The sequence below is a fragment of the Culex pipiens genome, chromosome 1 (genome assembly GCF_016801865.2).
Source record: "Culex pipiens pallens isolate TS chromosome 1, TS_CPP_V2, whole genome shotgun sequence".
NCBI lineage: Eukaryota > Metazoa > Arthropoda > Insecta > Diptera > Culicidae > Culex > Culex pipiens.
In genome coordinates this window covers 20,162,231-20,169,403 of record NC_068937.1, presented here as the reverse complement: position 1 = coordinate 20,169,403, position 7,173 = coordinate 20,162,231, and the positions used below count along the sequence as shown (strand labels likewise).

General features: G+C 33.1%; 7 non-coding genes across 7 annotated transcripts; 3 read left to right on the top strand and 4 right to left on the bottom strand.

Annotated features, from left to right (window-relative positions):
• The first annotated feature begins 2 nt into the window (after nt 1-2).
• Nucleotides 3-76, top strand: Trnat-agu (transfer RNA threonine (anticodon AGU)). Its single transcript has one exon. It is a non-coding gene; the product is annotated as a tRNA-Thr (tRNA).
• A 139-nt stretch (nt 77-215) lies between these two features.
• Nucleotides 216-287, bottom strand: Trnah-gug (transfer RNA histidin (anticodon GUG)). Its single transcript has one exon. It is a non-coding gene; the product is annotated as a tRNA-His (tRNA).
• A 788-nt stretch (nt 288-1,075) lies between these two features.
• On the top strand, nt 1,076-1,149 carry Trnat-agu (transfer RNA threonine (anticodon AGU)). Its single transcript has one exon. It is a non-coding gene; the product is annotated as a tRNA-Thr (tRNA).
• A 3,599-nt stretch (nt 1,150-4,748) lies between these two features.
• On the bottom strand, nt 4,749-4,820 carry Trnah-gug (transfer RNA histidin (anticodon GUG)). Its single transcript has one exon. It is a non-coding gene; the product is annotated as a tRNA-His (tRNA).
• Nucleotides 4,821-5,180: 360 nt separating this feature from the next.
• Trnah-gug (transfer RNA histidin (anticodon GUG)) lies at nt 5,181-5,252 on the top strand. Its single transcript has one exon. It is a non-coding gene; the product is annotated as a tRNA-His (tRNA).
• Nucleotides 5,253-6,114: 862 nt separating this feature from the next.
• On the bottom strand, nt 6,115-6,188 carry Trnat-agu (transfer RNA threonine (anticodon AGU)). The gene has a single exon. It is a non-coding gene; the product is annotated as a tRNA-Thr (tRNA).
• A 559-nt stretch (nt 6,189-6,747) lies between these two features.
• Trnap-agg (transfer RNA proline (anticodon AGG)) lies at nt 6,748-6,819 on the bottom strand. Its single transcript has one exon. It is a non-coding gene; the product is annotated as a tRNA-Pro (tRNA).
• Nucleotides 6,820-7,173: the final 354 nt, after the last annotated feature.

Here is a 7,173-nt window from a genome sequence, read left to right as displayed (position 1 = left end):
AAGGCGCCGTGGCTTAGTTGGTTAAAGCGCCTGTCTAGTAAACAGGAGATCGTGAGTTCGAATCTCGCCGGAGCCTTCACTTCAGAAGTGAAAATCTTTTTTTTCTGCCCTACTTTATCGACAGAGCGCAAAACTTAGTTATTTTTACTCAAAATTGATTGATGACTACGCAAAAAAACTCCCCATCCGTGACAATGACATTTGGGAGATGTCATTGCCGTGACCAGGATTCGAACCTGGGTTACTACGGCCACAACGTAGGGTCCTAACCACTAGACGATCACGGCTACTGGGGAGTGATGGAGATATAGTGTGGTGGACCTCAATCAAAGCAAACCGGTTGGGAGGGAGCGTTTGAAGAGAGTTGCAGCGATATGGCGAAATAATCTTGTTTCGTTTTGCTTGAGTCACCCACACAGCAAAAAATCCGATGGTAAAATCGCATGCAAAAGCATGCACATCACCTTCGTCAAAAAAGACACTTAATATTACACGCTGCATGTACAATTTTTGTATACACAAAAAAAAGTTGCAACCGATGAGACTCAAACCCAGCACCTACAGTAAGGACTGGCGTCTTAGTCCGCTCGGCCATCAGACCGATGAAAAATGGAAAGGATAAACGTATATGTGAGCTTGACATTTTGATCAAGTAGGTTTCCCATACTGATGGGCTACATATTTTAGGGTGTAATATTACACAGAATTTCATAAAATAATGCAAACTTTATTTTACACCCAGGCCTTTTACACGCAGCTGGATTACTACTTTATTTGCTGTGCAGTTTTTACACTGGATTGCAATAAAATCAAATTGTTTTGTTATTGAATTGTTTGAAAATTTGGAGTTTATTTTAGAAACATGTTTTTGCATAAAATTACAAAAAAATAATCACAATAAAAAGCAATTTCAACTAACACATAATTACAAAAGTTTAATTGAAAAGAACAAAAAACCTGATTGATAAACTAAAACAAAGCATCTGATTGTTTTTAAAGAGTACGAAACATCTTACTAATCTCCTCAACACGATTCGACAACCTCTTCGGTTCTTCTACCTCGATTGGCAACCAAGGCGCCGTGGCTTAGTTGGTTAAAGCGCCTGTCTAGTAAACAGGAGATCGTGAGTTCGAATCTCGCCGGAGCCTTCAGCTTTCAACAAGTTGGGAAACTTTTTATTTACAGTCTCTGAGTGTTCTAGGCAGAATACTGAACGCGGAAGGCAAGCTTAAAATATGAGGAGGGTAGCTTTCAGGAATTACGTATCCGCATAATTTGTTCAAATTGTCAGATAAAACAAATGTTTTCTGGTTCTATTTCAAGTGAAAAGTGGGTAAAATTTAATGAATATATGAAAACGATAAAAGTTTAAATAAATAATAACAGTTGTTAGAAAATCCGTCATTAATATGTAATTTTTATGCTTTAATTTTCTGAAACAAGTTGTTGGAAAAGACGAATTTGACAGTTTACTTGTTTTCGATAAGGCCAATGAATATTTCATTTCCATTTTTTTTGTGCAATTTTTATTTTATTTTAATGTTCATTCAAAAACTTGGACAATTTATTTAGTATACAGTGTGACAAGTTTATTTGCATTTTTAATTTAATTAGAGGATTTTCATTTTTCATTTACAAAAAAATTGCTATGTGGCTAAAATGTAGAAAAAGGTAAAAAAAATTGAAGAATTTGTTTTTATGAATTCATTGATTTAATGCAAAATTGTGACAGAAGCATAAATGTAACAGCAAAAAAGCATAAATGTAACAATATATAAAGTAATTTGTGATACTTTTTGCTTTTAAAAAATAAAGTTTGGGTTGAAATTGGAATGAAATGTTCAAAAATAATATCAAACTATAAAAAACGATCTTATTTTTAAAAAATCTATTTTGGAAATCAAGAATTTTTTTTTAACTTTATATTTATTTTCCTCAGATCTTATTTTTTTATAAATTATATCGTAGATATATCGTATCGTAGATAATAAGAAATGACAAAAAATATAATGTCGAAAATACAAGATCTACAAGCCATTAGTCCAATAAGATGAGAGGTCGAAAGGACATAAGATCGAAATGACAAAAGGTCGAAAGTATAAATATTGAAATAGAAAAAGAAAAAAAACAGGCCTAAGAGCCAAAGATCGAACAGACAAAAGGTTATAAGCACTAAATGTCGAAAATAAAAAAGGTCGAAATGACAAAAGGTCTAAGAGACTATGATCGAAAGGCAAAAAAGAGTCGAAAACAAAAAAAACAATAATCTTAAAGACAATGTGGCGTAGGACATAACCTCCAAACGACAAAAGGTCAAAGGGACAAAAGGTCAAAAGAAATAACGTCTTAGAGCGAAAAAAATAAAAATATAAAAGGTCGAAATTGAAAAAGTAAAAAACAAAAGTTTTCAGAGCCAAAGATCGAAAATACAGATCTAGAGTTTTTTTTGAATAGGTCCTATAAATATATGAAAGACAATAGCTTATAGAACCTTTAAAAAAAAAAACTCTAGAAATGTTCAAATGAAAAATGTTTGAGAATAATTTAGTTGAAAAGGTATAAAATACTAAGATCAAGTAGGTCGAAAGTACAAAATGTCGAAATGAAAAATAGTTTAAAAAAAAAAACAAGATGGTCTAAGAGACAAAGATCGAAAGGAAAATAGACAAACAATCTTAAAGACAAGGTATCGAAAGACATAAGCTCCAAAGGACAAAATGTCAAAAGGACAAAATTTTGAAATTATAAATGATCAAAAAATAAAAGGTCTATAAGCCAAAGATTGCTAAGACAAAAGGTCGAAAGTACAAAATGTAAAAATGAAAAATGAAAAAAAATGATCTAAGAAATTTAAAGGATGAAAGATCGAAAAGACAAATATCGAAAATACAAAAAGTAAAATGAAAAATAGTCAAAAAACAAAATGTCTAAAAGACAGAGATCAAATGCAAAGAAGTCAAGAATGACGAACAAATATTAAAGCCAAGGTTTCGTTGGAAATAAGTTCTAAGGTACAAAAGGTCGAAAGAACTAAAAGTCGAAAGAACTAAAAGTCCGAAAAGACAAAAATTCGAAGGCAAAAAATGTAAAATGGTAAAAAACAAAAGGTCTCGTAGTCAAAGATCGAAATGACAAAAGGACGAAAGAAACAAATGTTGGAATGGATAAAAAAAAACAAAAGATCGAAAAACCAAAGGTCGAAAGTTTAAAATGCGTTATCAAAAAATGCTCAAAAACAACATTTTTTCATTTGACCTTTTGTCTTTTCTATCTTCTCTAGAAAAGACAAAAGGTCAAATGAAAAAATGTTGAAAAAAAAAAATAGTAAAAAAATACAAGGGCCAAAGATTGAAAAGACGAAAAATTAAAAGAAAAAATGGTTGAATTGAAAAAAATAAAAAGTCAAATGTAGAAATGTTGAAATGAAAAATTGTAAAAAAAAGTCCAAAAGCCAAAGTTCGAAACGAAAAAAGGTCGAAAGTAGAATATGTTGAAATGAAAAATGGTCAAAAAATAAAATGGTCTAACAGATAAAGTTCGAAAGGCAAAAAAGTCCATAGGAAAAAAATCAAAAAATACAAGGTGTTTTAGGAAAAATACAATTTGGCGAAAACATAAAAGGTCGAAAAGACAAAAGGTCGAAAGTATAAAATTGATATGAGACAAAAAATCGAAAGGCAAAATTGTCAAAAAGGCCAAACATCTTAAAGACAAGGTGTGGTAGGACAAAAGGTCGAAAGGATAAAAGGTCGAAAGATTTAAAAAGCGTTAACATTTTAATCTTCAATTTTTCTTCTTGTGAATTCAAAGTACTGTAAATATTTTGTAGTAATAATGGTACAGAAAGCATAATTTAATTATAAATAGCTTAGTTTTGGATTATTAATTAAAATAATTCTAGATATCAAGGACAAGCAGAAATCACGTTTGTTTTGAAAAATTTAAGGTAATCAAATCGCTGAATAAACATTTTACACATTTTATTATTCAAACCAGTGTCACTTTCTGCCAACGGCAAAGTGCTCTAGTTTCACACTTCGTTTCTACCCTCCACCACCTTTATCAATGGTCAGGTCGTCAGGTTTTGGAAGAGAGAGAGCATAGCAACAAGACGAAAAGAAAGGTGGGGCAGAAATTTTCGTTTCATTTTTACCCTCACCACAGCAAACTGGAGAGGGTAGGGAAAAAGTGAAAGGTGACCATTTTTAACTTCGATTTACCTGAGTTTCTTTCGAAAAAAAAAAGAAGTAAGAAATTGTCTGCTTTGCCGACGCCGACTTTGTTTCGAGCAGACATTTATAGCCCGCAAAAAAATATACTTTCATAACATCTGTGGCGAAAAGCCGAACTCAATTGGACCGATTCGCTCTATCTCTTTCTCGGAACAGCTGTGTTCGAAAGCAAACTGCTTGAAAGCGATAAGATTAAATAAACTGCGAGGAGAAACAAGCAGCAGCGGTTGAGTTGTGTGGGTCATTTCGAAATTACGCACTTGAACGATGTCGAATTTTGAAATTTCATAATAAATTTTAAATTTTAAAATTTACAAAACAATAAAAAGTCTAGAAACTATTCTCGTCACGTAATTTCCGAATGACCCCCTCCTCATTCGCTGACGAAATCGTTTGAAATCGCACTCCTCTGAGCTGTCACATTTCGGTTTCCGAGCAAAACTGCTCAGTTCAGCGTCGAATTTGAGCAAAAAAGCAACCTTCCCCCTCTTCCGTGACAATGACAGTTATGTCATTGCCGTGACCAGGATTCGAACCTGGGTTACTACGGCCACAACGTAGGGTCCTAACCACTAGACGATCACGGCTACCGAGGGGTTGTAAAATCAGTCGGAGTGATTGGTGAACTGGTTTCGAGTGGTGAGTCATTGAAGTGCTCGATGAATAATCGTGTTTTGCTTATTTTAGTTCAGGGGATTTCCAGCAACAAGAAAAAAAAAACAAATTTTTGTTTGTTTGTGAAAGAAGTAAGAGCGCGAAGCCGTAAAAAATGTCACAAAATAAAGTTTATGAAAGAAGAAAGTGAAAACCTAGTCAAAATCATCAAAAAGAATTAAATTGGTCAAATGAAACGATGACAGATTGCACTATCGATGCAGAAACTCGTTAAAATCATCCAAATGCATAGTGATTGCTTCTAAGCCAGCGGCTTTCCAACACTCCCGGTAGCCGTGATCGTCTAGTGGTTAGGACCCTACGTTGTGGCCGTAGTAACCCAGGTTCGAATCCTGGTCACGGCAATGACATCTCCAGAATGTCATTGTCACGGAGGGAGTATTTTTTTATCTATTATTATTTTGAAAATAATATGTATTTATCGATAATGGACGAAATGTCAAAAGAGGAAAAAACTGTTTGAAAAGACAAAAGGTCGAAAATAACATTAAAAAGGTTTGATCTTTTAGCATTTTACACATTTAAACAAAATTCATTTTCAAATAAAAGTGTTATAAAATGTAGAAAAATTATTAGCCAACTAGGTAGATCTGATTTCCAATCAATCAATTTTTCATTTGCTATGTGTTCTTTCGACCTTGTATCTCTTAAACCTTTTACTCAATGGACCTTTCGCCCATTCGACCTGATGCTCACTCGACCTTATGTTCATTCCATTTTATATGAAGTCAATGTTTTTTTTTAATTCGGCCTTGATGCCCATTCGACCTTTTGCCTTTTGGAATTATTGCTCGTTCGAACTTATGTCTATTCGACCTTATACTAATTCAACCTTATGCTCCTTCGAGCTTGTGCCAGTTCAGCTAGATGTCCATTCGGCATAATTCTCATTCGACCTTATGTCAATTAGCCCTTTATATTATGCTATTTCGACCTTTTCAATTCGACCTAATACTCATTCATCTTTAATGCTAATTCGACCTTTTGCACATTCGGCATTTAAGCTCACGCAACCTTAGGCCAATTCTATCTTATACCCGTCCAACCTTATGCTCGTTCGACCTTTTTTTTCAAATTTCGACCTTATGCTCATTCGACCTTAATGTCATACATTTATTACCATGAACATTTTGTTGCACAACTAATACAGAGAAATCAACACAGTAAAAAGATTACAGCACACCACTCAACTTTCAAAGTGTGCTAAGGCTCCGGCGAGATTCGAACTCACGATCTCCTGTTTACTAGACAGGCGCTTTAACCAACTAAGCCACGGCGCCCTGGTTGAAGGCAGAGGGGATATTACGTAACCGGTGGAGTTAATTGATTCGAATGAGGTGATTTTTGGAAAGATCTTGTATATTATGAATAAATTTATTGTTTAAGTTTGGGTGAATCAAAGTCTTCAGTATTACAAAAAAAGTGTTTGAATTAGAACAATTCTAAAAATTGAGGTAATATATAAGAAAAAAAGTCTTGAATAATGGCTGTTCTAAAAGACATGTTCAATTCTTGTAGGAGGAATAATTTCAGTCTAATAAGAGTTAATCGTACATATTTTTGAATCACCTTCGACCATGGTTGCAATTAGAAATTTGATAACAAAATAAGAAAAATAGGAATATTTATTCAAATTAGAAAACTAGATGTACAACTTTTATCAAATCACTCAAAGTCAAACTGAGACTCCTTTTTGTTTACATGTATAATTGTTAAATTAAGACAGAAAACCCAAAGAAAACCCTTCCCAATGATTTTATTCAATCTTTAGGGTGTCAATTCGCTCTAACCAGAATTTCTGAATTAAAACGTGATCCATTAAAAAAAAAGATCGTAGGTGGGCTCGTCCGGGATTTGAACCCGGGACCTCTCGCACCCTAAGCGAAAATCATACCCCTAGACCAACGAGCCCGTTGAAAAATAGTTTAGAGATTTTCATTAAGGTATTGCTTTATTTTTTGTTTTTGTTTTTTGGAGGTTTTTTTTTGCAAAAATCCTTACCTTATTTTTTGACATTTTTCGCTAATTTTAAAGATTTTTTCGCTTTGCATTTGCATTGTTTAGTTTTGAATTTTATTATTTTACTATTTATTTTATTTTTAATTTCGAATTTTGGAACAAATTTCTTAAACATAGGTTTAGGGTTCTATAGAATCAACTAGAAAAATGCTGTTTCTGGCCGAAATTAGCTCTTAAGTGATTAAAACTTTTTTTTTAATCACAAACATAATGAAAACTCTCTCTCTCTCAAGTCCAATTAACCAA